Raw genomic sequence first — 24013 nt, forward strand, 5'->3', positions numbered from 1 at the left:
CTCTTTCTGAATTATGGTTTTCTCAGGGTATATGCCCAGTAGTGGGATTGCTGGGTCATATGGTAGTTCTATTTTTAGTTTTTTAAGGAACCTCCATACTGTTCTCCATAGTGGCTGTATCAATTTACATTCCCACCAACAGTGCAAGAGTGTTCCCTTTTCTCCACACCCTCTCCAGCATTTATTGTTTCTAGATTTTTTGATGATGGCCATTCTTACCGGTGTGAGATGATACCTCATTGTAGTTTTGATTTGCATTTCTCTAATGATTAATGATGTTGAGCATTCTTTCATGTGTCTGTTGGCAATCTGTATCTCTTCTTTGGAGAAATGTCTATTTAGGTCTTCTGCCCATTTTTGGATTGGGTTGTTTGTTTTTTTGTTATTGAGCTGCATGAGCTGCTTGTAAATCTTGGAGATTAATCCTTTGTCCGTCACCCACAGCTATTTGGATATGTAAAAAACCCTGTAGCTTCTTAATTTCTTATAATGATCTAATCATCTTCACGAGCTCTTCCTGACTGGGCACTAAAAGGAGTAGTGCTTACCTTGGCTAATTAATGGTATCTCAGTCTCTCTGGGATCTTTTGTCTCTTTTGGGTATATACCGAAGTTTCAGACTTCTTTTTCCACTCCCTATCTCTCCTAAGAAGGTATCTATTATATAGCAGAGGAGGGCTTGGATCTGTGTGGGCAGGATCTGGTACTGTCTTCAGAGCCATCAGGTTTCTGTAACGATGTCCCTGGCTAGGCGGAACCATTGCTTATGTCTGTAGTTGGTGGCTTCATTATCCTTCCCTGGGCCCAGGCAGGCCCTAGTGGCCCTGCTTGGGATTTAGCAGTCACTGTGTGTTCACTCCTCCGATCAAGCTAGCATCAGACCCCTAGCTTTGGCTTTGGCTGTCCACTGGCAGCCTCTGTGGAGGGGTCAGCTCAACACTCACTCTTGAAGCCAGCCACCCACCCTGGGGGGCATAGGGAAATTTCTGACTCCCTCCCAGACCATACAGATGGTGAGGGAGGCCAAGGATCCAACTTGTACCCTTTCTCTGCCTAGCTTCACCATGCAATCATGCTTATATTGTCACAGTCAGGCTTTTCCCCACATGATGGTGAGGAGGCCAGTCTGTGTGGCAGACACTCCCAAGAGTTCTAAATGGAGGGACAGGCACAAGTCCACTCTGATTCCAGATTTTCTGACTTCCTATTACTTGGAGCCACTCTACTCCAACACCAATACCAGCATCACCCTCTAAACCACTCCATCTGAGATTTCAGCCTGGAGAAAGGTGGTCGAGACATGGATCTTTCCCCCTTTCCAATATAGAGCACAAGACCAAGAAAGGAAAAAAAAGTGATCTCCTAGCAAGGATTTCACAAACTAAGCTCTATCTACCCATGGTTTACTTTAAACTCAGCATGCAAATCCTTGAAGCCTGGGTTTGGATGTGCTAATGAAGCATAAGAAATTTAGAAAATCCTTTTCTCTCCAGGAAAAGCCTGATTTCTAAAGAATATTGTTTTATTTTAGATTTTTAAAAACCCTATTTTGGTGATCAGAAAGATGAACATAGACTACCACTTTCTCTTTTTATCCCTGCTGTAACTGTCCAAATTCCTACCTAAGATAAAAGATTACTCTGGGGAATGGGAGAAAAACACACAAATGGAAATATAAAAGAGAAAAGCACATTCATTTAAAGCATAAATGTTATCCTTAGTTACATATGGGTTTCTATAAACAGAGAAAACACATTCTTTTAAATTGCTTATGGAATATCCATAAAAATTGATCATGTACTTGGCCCAATGAAAACCTTAATAGGTTCCAGAACTCAAAGATTTTACAGGCCAAATTCTCTGCCCACAATTCAATTAAGCTAGAAATCAACAGAAGAATATAGAAACATAACAAAATAGAAACACTTAACCACTTCAAAATTAAAGAATGTTTTCCAAAATAGCCCTTGAATCATAGAGGAAATAAAACCTGAGATTACAATTTATTTAGACATTAACAAAAGGATAAAAATTTATAAAAAGCCTACGGGAAATGGCTAAGGTTGTATTCCAAAGAAATTTTATAACCTTAAATGTCTTTATTATTTTATAAAAGGAAGAATGAAAACAAAGATGATAATTGATAAAGTTAAATATCCATTTATGATTAAAAGAAAAAAACACCTCTCAGCAAAATAGGACAAGAAAGTAATTTTCTTAATCTGACGGTTCTGTTAATCTATATGCTGCACAACAAATCTTGTGCACCATCTGTGGTAAAGTATTCTGGTGTGGTTCAGGGTCTCATGATGGCTCAGGGTCTCATGATGGTACAGTCAGTTGGTAGCTGAGGCTGTATTCATCTCAAAGCCTTCTTCTCTCACATGTTTGGTGGGTGCCTGGGCTGGGAAGATTCAGACATCGGGTGTTGGAACTGCTGGGGTACTTCAAGCATCTCTGTTTATATGGGGTCTCTCCATATGGTTTGTATGCTTTGATTACCGATTATTGTGTAACATCACCCCCAAATTTACTGGCTTAAAACAACAAAACTTATTTATTATTTCTCATGGACTCTGTAGGTCAAGGAATTCATGAACATCTCAGCTGAGTGATTCTGGGGTCTCATAACGTTGCAAACAGATGGTTAGGGCTGGGGTCGTCTTTAAGTGCTCTTCACTCACATGTTTGGTGCCTGTCTGGGAAAGTCTGAACATCTGGAGTCTGAAACAGCTCCTTGGGCATCTCTAACTCTGTTTGTTCTCTCTACGTGATCTTTCCAGCATGGTGGCTTCAAGGTATCTGGACTTCTTACATGGCGGGTCAGGGCACCAATGGCACATGTCCCAGGAAAGAGAATTAGGCAGAAGTTATACCATCTTTTATGCTCTAGGCTTAGAAGTCTATAGAGCTATAGAGCTTCACATTCATTGTACTCTATAAGTCAATTCAGTCACAAAGCCCTCTCCGTCCCCATTCAAGGAGAGGGTATATAGACTTCACCTCCTCATGGGGGAGTGGCAAAGTTCTAGAAGAACATGTGGAACTGGAAATACTATTGCAGTCATGTTTGGAAAATGCTATCTGCCATAGTGACAAAGATACCCCCCCCAAAAATCCCTCCAACAACCAGGATGCTTAATTTTGAGACACTGAAACTATTTGCTTTATGATCGGGAATTATATAAAGATACATCTTATCATTACTTTTATTCAGCATTGTACTAGAGGTCCTACCCTATAGAGTAAGAAGACAAAGAAATAAAAATATGAGTTGAAAAAAAAAACCACTGAAATTATTTGGAGACAATATTGTTGTATAGCAGAGAATCCAAAAGAACATCCTAATAAATTATTAGAATTAATAAAAGAATTTAGCAAGATTGCTAAATACACCAATATACAAAACCCAATTACATGTCTATGTATCAGCAATAAGAGTCAAAATATAGAGAAGCTGGGAAAAAATAAAGAAGGGTAAGAAAGAAAAAAACCTATATACCAGCAAAGAAATAGACAGAGCCTAGAAAATAACATATAACTAAAAATCATTGATGGATGAGCCAAATACATGAAACTAAATAGGGAAAAAAAACTCAGGCATTTATGGAAATTTAGTGTATGATGAAGGTAGCATTCAAAGAGGAGAAGATGTACTCAATAAGTAGTCTCAACACAAATGGCTTAATGTTTCAAAAAATGTAAAGTTAAAATGACTATTCATTTTTTTATACCAAAATAAAATCCAGAGGATCTAAAACATAAATTAAAAATTAATAAATAAAGCCATAAAAGCAGTAATGAAAGCAAAATTAAAGGAAATATATCATTTACAAAAACATCAAAAGTTTAAAACATTTAGGAATAAATCTAAGAAGACATGATGACCTCTACCCAGAAAAATATAAAACATTACTATTAAAGAGGATTGAAATGGTCATGTTAATGAACTGGTAGATTCGAAATTGTAAAGATGTAAATTCTTTCTAACTTGTTCTATAGATGTAATGTAAACCAATTCAAGATCCCAACAGGTTTTTACAGAAATCAACAAATGTTTATGGAAGGGCAAAGGACCAAAAATAGCCAAGACATTCCTGAACAAAGACGGTAGACTAGATTTACCAGCTATGAAGACTTACTATAGTAATAAGATAATCTGGTTTGGAAACAGGGAGAAAGAAATTGAAGAAAATGAGAGTACACAGAAACAGACCCACAGATATGCAGAATCCTTGTTTTTAAACAAAGCTGGCATTGCAATCCTTGAGGAAAGAAGGACTTTTCTGCACATCACAGTAAGACACTTGGACATAATACGGGGAAAAAATTGAATGAAGAACTTTGTAAATTATATTTGAATGCTTTCCTGTTAGAGGATTATATACTCCTACCCTTTGCCATATGATTTATAGTGCCTTCCTTTGGGAGGAGTATAATTCCCCATCTCATTGAGTCTGGCTTAAACACTTGCATATGCCACATCTACACAGATTAAGTGTAGTAGGGTCTTGCTCTTTCCTTCTGCTACAAGAATGGTATGTCCCATAAAGGGGCTAATCTTTCAGTCTGGGTCTCAGAATGAGAAGACACATGGGACTTGGAATGAGAAGACACCTGAGGTAGAGGTGAAGCAGCAGACCTGCAGTTGATGACATTAATATGAGCAAAAAATAATGTACGTTGCCACTAAAATTTTGAGGGGTGGGTTTTTGTTACTGCAGCAAAGCTGACTAATAGAGACATCTATGTCACACCTTACACAAAAATAAATTCCAGGGGGATTAAACCTGTAAATATGAAGGGAAAAACAATAAGCATTTAAGAAGATGATACAGGGAGCATGTCTTTATGAACCTAGGAGAGGGAAGATATCTTGTTTTTGTTCATGTGTAGTCTTCTTGTTTTGAATCCTATAATGTTATTATTACTGTTTTATGCAGTCAATGCTTGTTTATATTTACCTACATATTTATCACTTCCATTGATTTCATTGGTGATTAAGCTACAGCTTTTTTGACTTTTGGGCAAATATTTATTAGATTTCCAGTTATATCTTCCTTTTGAATTGGGAAACAGTCTGTCTTTTAACCCAACTTCTTCAGAACTTCAATGATGTGTATTTTCTTTACAAGATTAACTCTCAAACAGTGACTTAATTTCTAAGTCCCTAATGTTCTGTTAGGCTTAGGGGCACACAGCAACAGAGCTGAGCTACACTTGATTTATATTGATTCTTTCTCTCCTTGTATCTTTGTAAATCTTTTTGTTACTTGAAAATTACACATTATATAAACTGAGAATGGTTTTTAAAATACACAGAGTGAAGCAAAGTACCTATGTATAAATGGTTAATTGTATAAACAGAAAACACAGGCCCTTGATATCTTGTCGGGACACCTGAAGTCATGACTTTGCTGTAAGTAACCAAATTTCCAAATACCACCACAAGATACAATTTCCCCCATGAATTGTAGTAAATTATTACTGTAGTTTTAAGTTCTTTCAAACTTTTGAAGAGTTTCTAAATATAGCATTAGCCTTTTATAAACCTATTAAAATAAATAAAGTAAACCTATCCTACCTTATGTAATGACTGAAGTAACAGTAACTATAAACATGGTCTGAAACTGCAAAATTCAGTCTTTGCTGATGTAATTGTGGTTGCTCAAAAGTGTTGTGAACAAAGAATAAGTCACAGATCAGCAGGGTCCTCCTGTCCTTCTGAGTGATTAGGCAGCATCGGGGTTGGGAGAAGTGTGGCAAGGGGATGATAGAGGAAGATACAGTACGAAAGCAGAAACCCAAGGACCCACCTCAGAAGGCTTTTTTTAAAAAAATTTATTTATTATTTATTTCACTTATTTTTGACTGCATCGCGGCACGCAGGATCTTCGTTGAGGCATGCGGGATCTTCTGTTGCGGCATGCGGGCTTCTCTCTAGTTGTGGCATGCGGGTTTTCTCTCTCTAGCTGTGGCGCTCGGGCTAAGCTGCCCCGCAGCATGTGGGAATCTTAGTTCCCTGACCAGGGATCGAACCCACGTTCCCTGCATTGGAAGGAGGATTCTTTACCACTAGACTGCCAGGGAAGTCCCTCAGAAGGCATTCTTAATGGTGTAAGTGCTTCCTTTAAGAACAACATGACTGGGGCTTCCCTGGTGGCGCAGTGGTTGAGAATCTGCCTGCTAATGCAGGGGACACGGGTTCGAGCCCTGGTCTGGGAAGATCCCACATGCCGCAGAGCAACTAGGCCCGTGAGCCACAACTACTGAGCCTGCGCGTGTGGAGCCTGTGCTCCGCAACAAGAGACGCCGCGATAGTGAGAGGCCCGCGCACCGCGATGAAGAGTGGCCCCAGCTTGCCACAACTAGAGAAAGCCCTCGCACAGAAACGAAGACCCAACACGGTCAAAAATAAATATAAAAATAAATAAATAAATACATAAGCTAGGGGAAAAAAAAAAACCAATATGACTGACAACTACTTTTTGTCTCCTTTGCAACTCTATCCATTTCTTGGCATAAAGATAACACTAACTGTATTGCTGAAACAAAGTAATTGTCTTTGAAGATAGGCAGACTCCCTGTGAGTTGAACACTTCTGTGCTAGGACATGTTTCCTGTATGAATTTTTTTTGAGGGGGGATGCCACGTGGCATGCGGATCTTAGTCTCCCAACCAGGGATCGAACCTGTGCCCCCTGCATTGGGAGCATGGAGTCTTAACCACTGGACTGCCGGGGAAGCCCCCTGTATGAATTTCTTCGGCTTGAGAGGAGGGTCAGCTGAAGCCACCTTCCCTATTATCACCACATTATGCAGATTGTTGAACCAACTTTTACTTTTGGCGCTTCGATTGCAGCAGTAGAAACTATACCACTATTGCTTCATAGAGATGCCTCTACAGACCTCCAAATCTTCTCCTGAGTCCCATTTTTGTGAAAGGAAATTATTTTCCATGCATTTCCTCAGCTACTAGTTAAAGGCTTTTCATATGTCACTGAAGTTTTATTGTTTTGTTTCTCACTTGAAAAGTTGCTAAACAGTCTCATAAACCAAATTTATTCCCTCTCTCTCTCTCTGGAGAGTATATGGGAGACTCATCACATCATTTATCAACCTCAAACAACAGAGATATTGACAAGGGGCTATAATTACCCCCAAATTATTTTCTGCCTAAGAACAGTCACTTCGCCAGATTTGTCACCTTTTCTTCAACAACATTAGGACTAAAGACTATTTTTCTTTGCAGGGCTCTTTTCACAGGCACAAAAAGAGAATTTTTATACCTCTTGGGATTTACTGCATATGCAGCTGATAAAGAACAGCAAGACTGCATTGAGGTGAGGCTGCTGGGCAGCAGGCTGGGCACACCTCCTGGATTAGTACAGTGACTTTGGATACTCCAAACTTGTGGCAATCTATTCACATTTGTGCTCTCACAAAATTGCGAGTTTCTGCCCGTAATGAAACTTCAGGATCACCCAAAGAGAGTCAAGCCAGAAAACATTAAGTCTAAAAATGCTAATGACCAGGTATTTCCAAAAATATTGAGTTTACTTGGAATTCTCTGAGCCTTCAAATAACTGAATCTCAGAGTTAGCATTTTACATAGTGCAGTATATTTCTTTTCCCCCGTTAAAGTCAAGAGAGAGCAGATTTCATATCTGCTCTAAGAAAGAAATTGGAGACTTAGTTCATTGAAATTTATCTGACATCAAATACCAAGACTGACATGAGAATTATTAATTTGCTGCTCAGACTTTTGAACTCATTGGCTTTTCCTCTCCTCAGAGCATCAATTCTGAATACAAAAGAATCCATTAGATATCTCTGATGCCAGTTTTTATAGTTGCTTTAAAACAAGTTTTCCATGTTCTATCCTTCTTATAAATAGCTCTCTCCAGTGATGGAGTATGTTAACTTCCAGAGATCAGAGAAAGAAGAGGAGTTTAAAATGAATTGTAAAATCACCATATATGCTATATCTTTGGGAAAATTTCAGGTATATAGAGTTACTTGGGTCCTGGTTGTCCAGGTTTTTGTTTTTCTTTGCATCCTTTTTGAGGAAAATACCTCTCCTGATCATGCCACTACTGGACGTAAGGCAAGGGAAAAGATTCAGTAGAGTTATTATCTTTTCTATTCGTCAAAGTTTGCTAAAAAGAAAAGGCTTTGCCCAGTGGCATGAATTATGGACTTTGAGATATTACAGTGACTCTGGGCTATCAGTGGAGATCCCAGGATACAAAGGAAAATTATGTTCTACCTTTAGAACTTTACCTTTGTGTTTTGCCTTTTAAGCAATGCACATATAAAAATTAATGATGATTAAATACTCAACAAATACCTACAAAATGTACCAAGGGTAATTTCTAGTATTTCAAGAAAAAAAATGAGTTACCTTTTTATTTTATTTTACTTAAAAAAATTTTTTTTTGGCCATACCGCACCTATGCGGGGATCTTAGTTCTCCGACTATGGATCAAACCCATGCCCCCGGCAGTGGAAGTAAGGAGTCTTAAACACTGGACCGCCAGGGAAGTCCCCTGAGTTACCTTGTTAAAAAGCTATAGATTTTGTTTTTTTAATATACATTTTATGGTTATTCCAAAGATAATTTTAAGTTATGGTATAGCAATGAATGCTATATTCTAGAAGTGGAAGAAAAAGAACGAGTAATGACACTATCAGTCTGGGCAACAGCAAGCAGCCCCTCAATCTTTATGATAAATGTTTATTTCTTGCTCTTGCTAAATGTCCACTCTGGGTTGGTGGGAGGGATGTGGGTGGGTAGGGGTTCTGCTTCACATTGTTCTCACTCAGGAACCCAGGCTGGTGGAGATTCCACCATATGGATAGTATTGGCCACTGTAGTGGAGGAAAGTGAGATAAATAATTAATTACACACCAGCTCTTACATGCTTATGTCCAGAAGAGGCATATGCCACTTTACACACACCTTATTAACCAGAGTTTCATGGACATCCTTCAAGATGAATTGAGCCTAGGAGAAGAGAACTGGATATTGGTGAACAGTAGTAATGCCTACTTTGTTTCCACTAACACATCCAAAGAAGAGAGTACTTGCCTATCAAAACGTTCACGCTCCACTCCCACCCACAGGATCAGATTCTGGGTGTGCAACTTGTGAATTTGTACAGAGTCCCTGCTCAGAAGGGCCCCACACTTGGGCTTTAAGGCTTTACTGTTTGTTGCTCTTTTGAAATTCTTAATAATTTCATCCTTGAATTTTTATTCTTAATTGAAGTCCAATAGGATAATGGATCATGTGTTTGAACAGAGGAGATACATACAGCATGCACGTCCACTGCTGTTCCTCACCACCTCCTCCACATATAGCATTCACAATGCCTCATGAGCACAGAATTTCAGTGGATCCACAATGCATGGGAGTTCAGTGAGACTCAAAGCAAGTACAAGGTGCTATGTCTACGACTGAGTAAGCAGGGGTACTGACAGCCCCAAGAGGCTATCAGAACTTGATCTGAACACAGAAAGAAAGTAATGGTGTTCTAAGAAACACCAGCCACTGAGGAATCCAATCATATTCTTTCTTACTCCTGTTACTTCCCTGTTTTAGCTAACCAATACTGATAAAAATTATGACATAGAAGGAAAGGAAAAGATAGGGCAACCCACAGCTTATTTTTTTTTTTCCAGTCCTTTCTTATTTATCAGTAGAAGGTAGAGAGTGTTGGTAGAATGTGTGCATATCAAGATGTGAAATAAAAACAGTTGATTCAGTTCTGGGCAGTGTTTCCATGTTCTGGTCAGAACAAAATACATATGCATGTGTGTATGAGTTAGATGCTCTTATATTTGCATCTGAAACTGGCATTGCCCAATGTAAAAATGAATGGTAAATTTTATGTTAATAATTTAAAATTTTACTTTCTCTTTACTTAAAATGACATAAAATAGCAAATAAAAACACCGTAACAAGTCAAGAGAAAGACCACAGAAGACAGGAAGAAGTTTTACTGCCTTTAATGGCATTTGGCGGGGCAGGGGGTGGGGGGTTGCTGCTTTATGAACAAGAGGCACTGCATTTTCATTTTGCTCTGGGCCCTGCAAATTACGTGGCTGACCCTGCCCACTCACAAGTCCCAGAGGTGCAATGTACAGGAAGTTAGAATGAATAAATGAGTGTTAGGTATAAAGAGTGAGCGCAGAGGGATCTTAGAGATAATCTAATCCAGTAATTTTCAGATTTCTTTTAGCAGCAGAACCCATTCTTCAGAGTGAACATCCAAAATGGAAAACAGGGGCTTCCCTGGTGACGCAGTGGTTAAGAATCCACCTGCCAATGCAGGGGACACGGGTTCAAGCCCTGGCTCAGGAAGATCCCACATGCAGCGGAGCAACTAAGTCCGTGTGCCACAACCACTGAGCCTGCGCTCTAGAGCCTGTGAGCCACAACTACTGAACCCAGAGCCACAACTACTGAAGCCCGCACGCCTAGAGCCCGTGCTCTACAAGAGAAGCCACCGCAATGAGAAGCCCGCGCACCGCAACAAAGAGTAGCCCCTGCTCGCCGCAACTAGAGAAAGCCCGCGCACAGCAACGAAGACCCAACACAGCCAAAAATAAATAAACAAATAAATTTATTAAAAAAAAAAAAATGGAAAACAGAAAAATGCAAACTGCTTTCGTTCAGAGGGGACGGATGGCAGGCTTTAGCCCCGTCCACTTGACCTCTCTATTCCTACCCTTAGGTGGCTTTTTGAGTGGGAAGGAGGGGGTCTCTATGAAACCCCTAGAGTTCCTCAAGGCACAGTGGGGAAACCTCTGATCCAAAGGGGCTCACTGAAATTAAGGGACATGTCCAAGCTCCTAATTGCTAAATTAACCCTCTTTCTTCCGCTCCCTATTGCCATCCCAATCAGATAGCAACCCTAAAGTATGGGGAGACCATTTGATGGCCCTGGCACAATTGTGAATACTCTTATCTTAAAATGGGGATGGTAATGCCTACCTCAGGGAGTTAAGGACTGAATGAGATACTGTAACTAAGTAAATGCTCAATAATCAATAGCTGCAACTTAATCATTATTATAGTTATTATTCAAACCTAGAGTCCTAACTTCCACAGAAATTAATGGAGGCTAGTAAAACATTTGTTTTGTTTTTCAACCTTTAAAAAATTTTTATTTTTAATTGTGGTAAATTACACATAACAAAAAATTTACCATCTTAACCATTTCTAAGTGTACAGTCCAGTAGTGTTAAGTGTATTCACATTGTTGGGCAACCAATCCGCAGAATTTTTTCCTCTTGCAACACTGAAACTGAATATTCATTAAACAACAACTCCCCTTTTCCCTCACTCCCCAGCCCCTGGAAAACACCACTCCACTCTCTGTTTCTAGGAATTTGACCACTTTAGGACCTCATATAAGTGGAATTACCTATTCTTAGCAACAGATAAAAGAAATAAGAAACTGTGAAATGCATATATATACATATATATATGTGAAGAAGGCATGCATTCCTTCTTTCCACAAAAAAGAAAGGTAATTCAGAGACTTCAGAAAAAAAAAGCAGAAATTCAAATTAAAAAAAAGAACAAAACTGTACCAACAAAACAAAACAAAAAAATATGGTCTTAAAGCAAATGGGATAGGTGTGAGTGAAAGACTTTTCACCATATGACTGTTATATCATTTTTGTTTTTGAATCATATGAATATATTAGCTATACAAAAACAATCTGAAACAAACTAAGAGGTAGCATGGGTTTGAAAAAGAAGAATGCAAGTGGACTTCTCACTAGGAAATTTCTCCAAAGGATCATGACATTGAAACCACAGTGTGGTGTACTAAAAAATATATTTGCTTTTCTATCTTCATGTGAATTGCCTTCCTCCCCTTTCTAGTCCCAAGCCCCTAACCCCAACATTCTCTTTTGCCTTTAGCTGAAGATGGTATTTAAGTTGAAGGCTTTGGCCATTTTGGTGAATTACTCAGTTTTCCTGGGCCTCTCCCATTTATACATGTTACTAAACTTTTGTTTGATTTTCTCCTGTTAATCTGTCTTATGTCAATTTAATTCTAGACCAGCCAGAAGAACCAAGAAAGGTAGAGGAAAACTTCTTTCTCCCTGACAAATGTATTTAATTCATGGCAGAGAAACTTACAGAGAACCTCACCATACCTAGCAGTGACAGGTGGTGCTTACAGGGAGAAGAAAAGTTACTGGAAGGCAAGCTCGTTCTAAGCTTAGCAGACAATTACTTATTTCTTTAAATTTTAGGCCTTTTCATCAAAGGCCCCTTTGACCAAAAGCTTTCTCTCGTGGGTTTACAGGACACTCAAAATTACTATTTTTCAAGGTACAACCACAACTCATCCTGCTCCTCTTAATGTAGAGATTGTGGTCTTAACAAAAGACTCATGTGTTAAAGAAATGTCTATTTCTTTATTTTCTTCCAATACAATTATATCAGATTGTGGGCATGGCTCACAGTGGGTTTGCATGGCAATTGCAGTCAGCGTCGGAGACCTCTGTTCTGGCTGGAAAATGTGGTCCTACGAGGTTCAGTGGCTTTCTGCTTCTATGCCAGGAGTACAGGACTCTGCCCAGTGTGAGGACCCTGGTACTCAGGACCCAGTCGACCTCAAGGCCAGAGGGATTCTTTGTTCCCCATCCCTGCAGCATCTAACCTTTGACCTCTTGACCTCATCTTATTCTGGAAGAAACCACTTCCCACCCCCCCTTGTTTTATTGCCATTAAGGCACTTTGCAAAGTCTCTTCAATTCATTTAAGCCTTTACAAAAGACAGGAAAAGCCCTTGTCTTGGAGCAGCTCCTGCTTTCCACTCTCCTTTCTCCACAAGTTTCCTGTGTCGGTTCTCTTCTCCTCTTTCAGAAATCTCTTGAAAACTCTCATCTGTGGGTGACTTGCCCCTCCCATTCTCTTTGCTCTTATGGGTTTTTATGTTTTTTTTTTTTTCTTTTTGTAAGAGCTCACTTGACTTGGGTTTCGAGAGGAACAAGAAGCAAACTCGGTACTTATTCCACCAACAAGAATTTTCATTTGTTAAAATGATTCCTTTGCTCTACAAAAGATTTACAGGCAGGGTTCTTTGTAGGCAGTCCTCTCCATGTACAGAGAGCATGCCTAAAATCTGTATACACAAGTTGAATATTCGAAAGTTGAATCACCTTGTATGTTATAAGGGAACATTTGTTTGCAGAAAGCCAGAAAAATGATAAAATATTTAATTGTATATTTTTCTTCAAATATAGTCTTCAAATTATTTCCAGCTTTCATGCATGTTGTTTAATTCTTTTTTTATAAATTTATTTATTTTATTTTATTTATTTTTGGCTGCATTGGGTCTTCATTGCTGTGCGTGGGCTTTCTCTAGTTGCGTTGAGCAGGGGGCTACTCTTCGTTGCGGTGCGCGGGCTTCTCATGGCGGTGGCTTCTCTTGTTGCGGAGCACAGGCTCTAGGCACGTGGGCTTCAGTAGTTGTGGCACGTGGGCTCAGCAGTTGAGGCTCACAGGCTCTAGAGCACAGGCTCAGTAGTTGTGGCGCACAGGCTTAGTTGCTCTGCAGCATGTGGGATCTTCCTGGACCAGGGCTCAAACCCATCTCCCCTGCATTGGCAGACGGATTCTTAACCACTGTGCCACCAGGGAAGTCCACATGTTGTTTAATTTTGTTCTTCTCATTGAAACACACAAAATATTGGCTTAAGATCAATGGACATAAGATTGAAGCTAAAAATGTTTTGCTTTTAGCATTCCTAATAATTTCCATCTTTCTCCATTTTGTTGTTTTTGAGCTCTACTTTTCTTTTCACTCTTTTTTTTCCACTTAGCACTTAATTTATAAAATAAGAGCAAAATGCAAAAGAAGTATTCAAATAATTGCAAAACAGCATTGGACAAGCAAAGACAGAGACTGTGCCAGAATTAAGCCACGGATAGGCTAGCAGTGCATGCAGAAATTTAAATGCTCATGTTACTGAGTCCAAGCTCACTCTGCTCGCTGCACAACAGGCCAGTAAATCGGGACACGAGGTGTTGAGGCAAGGAATAGAGACTTTATTTGGAAAGCCGGCAGACCGAGAAGATGGCAGACTAGAGTCTCAAAAGGACCATCTTATCGGGGTCTGGATGCCAGTTTCTTTTATAGAACAGAGAGGGGGAGGAGGTGAGGAAGTAAAGTAAAAAGGCCATAAATCTTGCAAATATCTCCTGGAATGGCCAGCCTCAGGGAGGGGGTGTTAATTTCTTCTTTCTTGCAGCCATTCACAGGTGGACAGGGTCAGGATGTTTCCCTGAACAAAGACACTCTGGCAGAGGGGCAGGGTTCCCACATGTAGTCAGATTTTGTTCTTCCTTGTAACACTCATTCATCAGGTAATGAAGGAAGGTTTGAATTTAATGTATAATACAGGTGGTTTAGGGGTATCAATGTAAACAAAATCAAAGGGTGGGTTATATAAAAGTTGAATGTCCCGAAATCAAGGACAGCCCAAATATACTGAGTTGTAGAAGTGTTTAAGAATAATCACTTGACACATACAGCAAGGAGCTATACACAAAGCAGATTAATTTAAAGTATTAAGACATACCTTCCATTAAACGTGTATGAAGAATGAGGAAAATACATCTCTGAAACTACAATATAATTTGTTTAGTATAGGACTTTGCACCCAGTAGGTGCTCAGTAAATATCTGCTTTAACTGATTTGCACCAAAGAAAGATTAGTCTACCCAGAACTTGGGAGGAGCTTACTGTCATGTCTACTGACAAAGTGCCTCTATACTGTAGTAGATCTGCTGATACAATGAGCCTTCTCTCTCACCAGGTTTTTGTTCCCTTCCTTCTGACCCATGAGAAAACATAAGTCAAGCCCTCCTGTTGACCATGATTGTTATTGTGTGTTGGCTTTTTCAAAACACTGACATGAAGGATTTTTGTCTTAGCAAACAAATGCTCCTCTAGCAACCCCAGCCTCTGCAGGATTAATCCCTTTGCAGAGAAGCTTTATACTGGCAAGAATTTACACTGTCAGCTACAGGCACTGGGCCTGCAGGAACCTGGCTTTGTAAGTGCCGATATTTTTGGTGCAGCAGTTCGTACTCCTCTAGTGTGTAAGCACTTATCCCCCTTTGGTTCAGAGTGGCACTGAACTGCATCTTCTCAAATAATGTAATATGCTGATGTAATAGAAATTGGGTTCAGGAAAAAAAGAGTGATGGAGGCATTTAAAGTTTTTTAAGTGACACAATCTGTTGTTGTTGGGTGTTTGGCTGGGGGAGTGGGGGCATTGAAAGGGGATTGTCTTTTAACAAAAAGAAAGAAAGAAAAAAGGATTTACCCTTAGCTATCTGCAAAGCCAAAAACTTAACCTATGACTCTAGGAAAAATGTGGAAAAGGCAAACTCTGGTAACCGAATTAATCTCATTCTTCTAAGGAATATGGATAAAAAGCACACATGTCATCTGGAGTTAACTGTTTATTGGACAGGAAAGAATTTTCTCTTTAGGAAAATGAACACCAGGGATGGAGTTCTTCACTTTACAAAAGGATTTATCACTGGATCTTTATGTAATGGAGAGGTTTCTGTACAATACAGGAGTTAAACCTAATGATCTCAGAAGTGGAAGCAGATATCAAGCATCAGGCATTCGGTATTGAGTTGAATTTTTTTAAGTTTTTAACTTTTCAGGAGCCCATCCATTATATAAAGTAAGATGACTTTTAACCTTCGCTTTGTGAGTTTGTTGTGGAAAATGGAAAGACAGTACAAAGTGTGCATCAGACACTCTGTCCTTTAGTTTTTCTGGAATCACAATGAGGGCATAGCTCTCAAAATTCCCCTGGGCAGTTATTTGGGACTAGGCTTGTGGCTATAGTGTAGTGGGGTAATTTGATTTGCAGGTGTCTTGGATTTTCTGGATGAAGTTTTAACATGGTATCATCAGTCTTTCCTGGCCCATTAGGCTAGCATAGAGACAATAATCACAATGCTGATAATGATAATGATAACGATAGTTAAGGCTTATTGAAGATTTACTCTGTGCCAGGCACTATTCTAAGTACTTTACAAGCAATTTCTCCTTGGTCTTCATAACAACCCTGTGAAGCAAGTATGATTTTTTTAATCCAGTTTTACTGATGAGGAAATTGAGGCTTAGAAATGTTGGTGACTTACTTGTGGTTACACAGCTAATAACAGAATTCAAACCCAGAGCTTGCACTTTGGGGAAAATTTTGTCTTCCTGTCCATCTTCCTTGAACTCATACTCCCTTTCTCCATTAAAAGGAAAAGATAAGATGAAATAAAATGAATCATTTCCAGTGTGGCAGGATCATATCTCTATATATTTCTGAATATTTCCCTTTTTGTTTTGCACTCTCACTGGTACCCAAAGGGCAGTTTTCCCTCCTTGAGTCACACAGAGGCAGAAACAAAGACTCAAAGATGCTATTGATCAAAGTGGAGAAATAAAGAGTTGGACGCCTGTTTAAATCAGAGGGACGTTCCAATCCCACAGACTGGGAAGTGGGGGGATGCTGGAGGATGGAAGACAGGAGGTGGATGGGAGACTCAGGAGATGGGAAGAAGCACCCCAAGAACCAGCATGTGGAGGAGTCTCAGGACCAGGCTCTTCTCTCATTACCAACCTCACCCACCCATCCCCTGGGGCTGTATCACCTGCATCCAATAGCCTAGACCCGGAGTGAGGGACTTGGACACCTTGTGTGGGATGGTTATATCAAGAGAAGGCCAAAGTGAGAGTGAACAGAATCAGGGAAGAATTGCCCTGAGGTAAGGCAGTAGTAAATATACATCATTTTATGGAGGCAAAGCTAAAACAGTAAAAGTAGGTGGCTCCTTTTAATAAACGTGTGTCTGAAAGAAAAATACTATAGAAGATCAGGCAAGGTCTGAGTTAGCTTTATCTCAATCAGAAATAACTAAAATTATAAAACATGCTCCATTTGGCAAGCCAGAAGGCACTCAGGAAGGATGAAAGTAAAAATATTTCCAAAGGCTGGATTCCCCTAATAATAAAGGCCCTAGTTGACCATTATCCTGATGGAGAAACCTATGGGCTCTTCACAGTTTGGCTCTTCTGTAGGTGAGGAGAGAGCAGTTTCTGCCACTGCTGAGCCAAAATAGGCATGCAGGCAGGGGCCGCCAGCCACACCTGAAGCCTCCCACTGGCAGTAGCACCAACTGGTTATTAGCAAGGAGACCACTTTTGTAAATGTGGGGTTTCAGGGACTCTAAGGACGGCTTTTGAGCACCAAAAAGATTACACAAAAGTTATTTTATTTTTAAAAATTAATATTCAAGTTATTAAGTTTGCAAAGTTTAAAACCTAGTTATTAAACTTTAAGTTCAAATTACAGATTGTAATATTCTGTGCATTACTCTAACAAACTTCAATAATCACTCTGAAGTGGGCTTTAATTGTAATGTTTTATATTATTTACAAGCATAGTAAATTAAATCCCTTTAAATATTTCAAATGCATTGATACATTTAATTTATTCCACTTCCTTTAAAGAGCTACAGTTCTCTAACAAATAAAACTTAAGTCTTATAAATAAGACCTTAAGCCTTATAAATCTAATAATAAATTAAACGTAAATATGATGAATCTTATGTTCTTTTGACTGTTCTAATATTGTTTACAAACTTAGTAAAATTTCAACCTAAAATCACATCTAAATTCATTTTGCATTAGACCTATAGAATTAATCTGTGAGATAGTTTAAAGCCCCCAGTCCTCTTAAACATGACTAATACTTAAAATCCCAAAATTTACAGATTATTTCTAATATTTTATTTGATATATTTCATATCTATACATATAAATCTCTATTTTCGACCCAGTAAGGAAATATGTCATCCTAAACAATTCTGGCCTCCCTTCCCTGCAAACTTTGACAAGTTGTTCACGGACTGCAGATATTGGTGAGGTCTGAGGGCTGGAGCTGCAGGCTCCAGGGGAATTTTTGTCATGGCCTTAATTGCCAGTCTGAGCCTGTTTATTTAGTTCTGTCTACAGAATTTAAAGAAGGGTGTGGTCAAGTTACTATTACCTAATGCTCCAATCTACCTGGGAAAGTCTATTACATTTTGTATTCCTTTGGCTCTTTAGATACGTAAATATCTTTCTAGCCAGTCTAAGGACCTTTGGACTTCATGGAATTCTTCTCCTGTGTTTCCTATCTCATGGAGCCACACCTTATACAGATATTAAAATCTGTTTGAATTCTGGCTCTATCTCAAGCCTTGATCTGACTGCATGGTTACAATTTCTAAGGTCATTCTTGACCACCTTCATGAAAAGAAAACAAACAGCCCAAGTACAGTATTATAAAGACATCAGCAGGAAAGAGAGGAGCCTAGAGACTGTAGGGAACAGTATGGGATCTAAAATTTTTATTTAACTTTGGGCAAACATGATAACTAAATATAACGTGTGACCCTGGATTGGATTCTGGATAGGGGTGGGATGTGGGGGAGAAGGGATAGGAGGGAGGAGAGATTGGCACCAAGAATATTATCAGGATACTTGGCAAAATTTTAATACACACTGTTTATTAAATAATAGTGAAACAGGAGGGAAGGGGGCAGGGCACAACCTTTAAAAGAATGATATAGCCATTGAGGACACAACAAAAACTGGCTAGAAAAGATTAGGACCAAGATGGCGGAAGACTCGACTTTCAGTAGACCTTGAGTCTCATTATACGCTCCTTGTAATATATTAGCATATGCTAAATGACACACCCACAGGCGCCTTGACAGCTCTGAGGCTAACCATAAAAGGCCACAAAGTGGGCAGTGCCCCAATTCCTGGAAATCTCTGCCCCTTCCCTGAAATAGTTGGAATAATCCTCCCACTCATTAGCCTATGAAATTATCCAACCCATAAAAACTAACCACCCCATATTTTGGGGCCTGTCACCTTCTGAGATGGCCCACACTCTGTGGAGTGTGTTCCTCCCAAAGCCATTCTTGCCTTGAGACAGATGGCATTCTGTCTCTGGAGTGTGTATCTCTCTAAATAAAGACCAGGTGTGTGATCTCAAATAAAAGACAGTGGTTTCAAGTCCCAGTCTGAGTTGTGCGGTTCCAATAGTATTGTATCAATGTTACTGTGCTTATTTAAGGGAATGTCCTTGTTCTTAGGAAATGCACCCTGAAGCATTTGGAGGTAAGAGAGCATTATGTCTGTAACTGTCAAATAATTCAGGAAAATAAATGCATACAATAGAGAATAATGAAGCAAATGTGGCAAAATGTTTATAGTTCCTTAATTTTTGCAATTTGTAGAACTGACCTGGGGATGAGTTAATTTTTATTTGAGTCTCCATTATTTTCTTAAAGATAACTATCTTTAGAGTAAGACAGGCAGAAATATTTGGATGAAGCATTAATAATTCTGTCACTTGGACAATAAGATCAGCTAGATTATCTAGAGATTTTCAACTTTTTAAAAAACCATAACCCACAATATCAGGACTCAGCACTTATATATGCAGTGCTTTGTAGTGGAGATATAAAATAGGGTTTATTGGGGGCAAAACTTACACAGAGAGAAGGCGAAGAATGCTTATGATCCCCAGGCCCTCATCTATCCACTGAAAGGCTTGCTTAGGTGGAATTGCTGGACTAAGCTGAAGTCACTGGATTTTGAGCAGAAGTGATATTTGCCTCATGATATCTTTAAAAGGAAGCTGCTTGCCCTCGCTTTGCTTTTTACCCCTTCAAACAGACTGGGATGAAGATGTAGTGGCCATGATCCAGCTTCAACCAGGTGGATAAGGAAAATATCAAGGAGATAGAGGAACAGCCAGATAGAAGGGACCTGGGTGCCTGCATGGCTGTGTGGAACAGAGCTGCCTACTTACTACTCTGGACAACCTACAAGCTCAGACTTAACATGAAAGTGAAACAAACCTTTTTTCTCTAAGCCTTCACTATTTGGTCTTTGTTAAAGCATCCAAATCAATATTCTAAATGATATGATACATGTACACATTACTGAAAGAAAAGGTTCACAAAACAATATCTATTCTTACAACGAGAAGCCCTCTGATATTTTCTAGTCTATATCATTTTTTTAAAATGTTGATCCCAGTCTATTAAATTGATTTCATTATCCATTAATGGGTGGCAACTTGCAGTATAAAAACCATGAAGATGAACCACATGAAATTGCTGGTTTTAAAGTTCAGAAATGCTCGAATATTGGCAATTTCATACAATTGAATCAAATAGCTATCTATGAATCAAATAGTTAATGCTTGCTTTGTTCATGTTTGTAGTCTCAAATGGACAACAACAACAGACTAGTAAATGTGTATACACAAGTGATTCTGCAATTCACAGGCACAGACTTGTATCTGTTGTGCATGTGTACATACACAAACACACACACACACACACACACACACACAGGGAAGGAGGGCCCTTGGTACGAGTGTTCATTATCCTGGTCCCTAAATTTACACGAATGCTTTGTGAAGCAAAAGTGATCAAAACATGAAAATATTCACTAATAAAGTGAGCATTTATAAAATTAGACTCTACTCCAAACATTATTCCTTTTTTACTGGTAATGTCTAACTACATACACTTTTTTGGTCAGTTTCTCATGCATTATTAGATATATACTTGATAATACAATCCAAATACAATGGAAATTAATTGTAAAGTAAAGCTTCAAGTCTTACAGAAATACAGAACTTCATTAAATGAAAGTGAAAAAGAACTACTTGAACCACATGCAAAGCCATTGTCAGAGTTACAGCAAGTATCAGTTGAGAAAATCCACAAAGGCAATGACAGAATGAGCCTTTTGAAATATAAGAGAAGTCTTTGGAATACTACTAAGGAATAAAAAGAAATGAGCTGCAGATACAGGCAACAACATAGATGGACGTGAAAGGAGCCTGACATGAAAAAACCATAGACTGTATGAACCCATTTATTTGCAGTTCTATAATAGGGAAAGGTAACCTATGGTGATAGGAATCAGATCAGTGATTGCTTGGGGAGGGAGTGGAAAGGTATATGAAGGAGCTTTCTGGGGTGAAGGAAATGTTCTGTCTTGATATGAATTCCTACAACTAATTGAATGGTACACTTAAGATTTGAGCATTTTGGGCTTCTCTGGTGGTGCAGTGGTTAAGAATCTGCCTGCCAATGCAGGGGACACAGGTTCGAGCCCTGGTCGGGCAAGATCCCACATGCCACGGAACAACTAAGCACATGCACCACAACTACTGAGCCTGAGCTCTAGAGCCTGCGAGCCACAACTACTGAAGTCTGCATGCCTAGAGCCCATGCTCTGCAATAAGAGAAGCCACCGCAGTGAGAAGCCTGCACACCGCAACGAAGAGTAGACCCAGCTCGCTGCAACTAGAGAAAGCCCGCACGCAGCAATGAAGACCCAATGCAGCCAAAAATAAATAAAATAAATAAATTTTAAAAAAAGATTTGAGCATTTCACTATACATAAATTATATCTCCATTAAAAATTTATTTATTTATTTATTATAAACTAAGCGAAGTATTTGGGAAAAATTCATAAAGCCTCAAATATATTTGCAAAAGATAACCCTTTTTTAGGTCATACCACAGAAGTCAAATAAGAATTGGTTTAAGTTATATTATATAATTAAATAATTTTGTCAGAAAAAGTATACGCCCTCCCAAATATGAACCATTTGGTTCATTCTTTGCTCTAAAAATTAAAATAGCTGTAATTATAAACCACATTTTGTGAAATATACATTAAAATACTCATATTTTTGTTTCTGTTTTTAAAGATAAATTCGCCATCAAATTTTGGTTCTCATTTTTAGTGGACTCACTTCAAGATTCGTTTATTTAACAAATATTTATTGGAAGCTTATCATGTGCCTGGCATGGTTCTAAGTGCTTAAAATATATCAGTGAACAAGGATCCCTGCCCCTGTGGAGTTTATGTTCTCACAGGGAAACAAGCAACACACAAGAAGTACATAAAATAAGAAAATAGAGAAGAATGAGGTGGAACAGGAGCTGAGGCCCTGAGATGGGAGGGTGCTTGGTATAATGAAGAGACAGCAAGGAGGGCAGTGTAGCTGGAGCAGAGAGACCTGCAAGGGTGGAACAGGAGAGAAGTCTGAGGGAGACCAGGGGCTGTAACATATGAGGGTTTGTCGTGTTTCCCTGGTATGGGTTCCTAGTACTTCTTATCCAGTTATTCTTAATAGGGGTCCTGTGTATTTGTGTGTGTGTGTATGGGAGTATAAATTCATTTTACTTCACTCTAGACTAGAAGTATTTACCTGGCTGCCCTGCAATCACCTCAAAGCAATATGTCCAAACCAGGACTCTCCAGCCACTCAGAGCCACCTCTTCTCCTGAATTTTCTGTCTCTTTCAGGAGCATAAACTTCTACCTAACTAATCAAGCTAGAAACCCAAGTCATCTGTTTCTTCTTTCTCTCTTATGCTCCAAAGTCCTACCAATTCTACCCCTACAGGCTCCTGAATTTACTTCGCCTTCTTCTTTCCATCTCCACTGCCTCAGCCACCATCATCTCCTGCCTGGCTACCTGCAACAACCTTCTTCCAGCCCTCCTCTTCCAGACTGTCCCCTCTTGGCTGTCAGACTGACCTCTCTCAAACCTAAGTTTCATTTCATAACTCCCCTGCTTAAAACCTTTGGTGGCTCCCCACTGGACACAGGATAAAGGCCTCCTCATTCATGAGGGCTGCTCATCAGCCTGTCTCCATCAGACCCCCACCCTCATTTCTGGTGTCATCTCCATCACCCTAAGCTCTGGCCATCCCAGACATCTCACCATCACCAGGACACACCTTGCATTTTCATGCCATTGTAGATGCCATTTCTAAATCTTGAAGTGCTTTCCCTCACACCTGTGATCACTCGTGCATCCTTCAAGATCAGGTCAAGGGAACTCCACCATGACTCCCTCTCCCTGACCTTCCCAGTCAGTTAGGCTCCTCTCCCTCTGTGTCCCCAACAAACTCACACACACTCTGGCCTTGCCCTTGTAACTGTGAGTGTAACCTTATTTCCCCCCATATGCCCTCATCTGCTAGCTCAGGCCTCCATCCTTCTGCTACCTCCCTTCATGTTCCTACCACAACACACCCATAATTCTGGTTCTCCCCAGGGAAGTCAAGTCCAGCCAATGTCAATAAGGTCTGAGGATTGTTTTACTCCACTTTTCCTACTATTATGTGTACAACCTTCCCATGAGTACGGCCATGTATGTGTGGGGTGGCAGAATTGAGACTTAACTAATTCCCAAGTCCTGAGTTCTAGATGCTATCCCTCACCCCAGGCAGGTGTAGCTCCATATTTTTTTTTTTAATTTTTTTTTTAACATCTTTATTGGGGTATAATTGCTTTACAATGATCTGTTAGTTTCTGCTTTATAACAAAGTGAATCAGCTATACATATACATATATCCCCATATCTCTTCCCTCTTGTGTCTCCCTCCCTCCCACCCTCCCTATCCCACCCCTCTAGGTGGTCACAAAGCACCAAGCTGATCTCCCTGTACTATGTGGCTGCTTTCCACTTGTAGCTCCATATTTATGTATACATTTTTGCATATTTAAGGTTCAAAAAAACCTCAAACTATACATAATGCATAGGTATGTATAAATACATACTTACGTATCCTAGAGCTATTTTACAGCTTATTCATGGACATACCCACATATATAAGATAAAAGTTTTATCCTTTGAAGGCTGTTTATACATGACAAGATTTCTGCCAACAGGTATTTCTAGACCTTGATATCATTGCTTACATAAGTAACTGTGTATTTATTGCTATATATGTGTACCATAAATAATTTTAGGATCTCAGTTGCTACTACTAATCAGGGACTAATATACCTAGACTCATAAGTACAATTTTAGAGTTTCAGTAAAAACTGATAATCTAAAAATTGCCAATCACATTACCTCTAGTCACCT

The sequence above is a fragment of the Eubalaena glacialis genome, chromosome 14 (assembly GCF_028564815.1).
Source record: "Eubalaena glacialis isolate mEubGla1 chromosome 14, mEubGla1.1.hap2.+ XY, whole genome shotgun sequence".
Taxonomy (NCBI): domain Eukaryota; kingdom Metazoa; phylum Chordata; class Mammalia; order Artiodactyla; family Balaenidae; genus Eubalaena; species Eubalaena glacialis.